Source organism: Phocoena phocoena, chromosome 5, assembly GCF_963924675.1.
Source record: "Phocoena phocoena chromosome 5, mPhoPho1.1, whole genome shotgun sequence".
NCBI lineage: Eukaryota > Metazoa > Chordata > Mammalia > Artiodactyla > Phocoenidae > Phocoena > Phocoena phocoena.
In genome coordinates this window covers 49,188,488-49,189,400 of record NC_089223.1, presented here as the reverse complement: position 1 = coordinate 49,189,400, position 913 = coordinate 49,188,488, and positions in this window count along the sequence as shown.

The following is a 913-nucleotide window of genomic DNA, read 5'->3' as shown; positions in this document are numbered from 1 at the left end:
TTAGGGCTGTGTACGTATAGTAGGACTTCTTTGTTTGGGCGTGGGGCTAATTTGGGGGTTAGGACAAAAAAGAATAAATACCAGAATCTCAGGAAAATTCTTGGTCTTTGAACCACTCTCACAAAATAATGTTGTGCTGAGTTATATGTAAATGAGTCAGAATTTAGAAACCAAGAGGGAAATGTTCTGAATATGTTGTGTTTGGGATTCTACAAGCTCCAAAATATTTTTTAAGTATTTTGGAAAAAAAAACTTTGCGGATGTGTTTGCTAAATCCAATACCTGGTCATACCCATAGTGTTCTTATTTCTGAGGGTTAGCAGGAAGAGGAAAAAGTAAACTCTGTTTTTCAGATTGTGGGTGGTTTGCAATGAAAGAACAAAACATTAACACTAGTATGGGCAAAAACTAATCCTAATAATCCAAGGAGTTAAATTAGTTGTCTGAAAAACAAAGCAATATAAATTTGTCCCTTTACGTCCACAAAATGAGCTATTTGAAAGAAGTGGCTCACTCATACTTGAATTCCCAGCATTCAGCACCTTCATGGAAAGAATGAATAGAATATTGAATGAATTAATGAACAAATGAATTAATCAGTGAATGAAGACTGCAAGAGACATTATTCAAAATACTTTTGTATAAAGCATGTATTCTGCTTCATAATTATACATTATATGTTCAGCGGGTAACATCTCAGGGTATGTGCAGGATTTTCTTACATAAAAGAAACAAAACTCATAAGTTATTATCAGAAATTAGGTTTAGACCACGTGCAGTAAAAAAAGGCCTCAGGCTAGGACTTCCCTGGTGGTCCAGGGGTTAAGATTCTGGGGGCTTCCACTGCAGGGGGCACAGGTTGAGGTACTAAGATCCCACATGCAACTAAGATCCCATGTTCCATGAGGAGTGA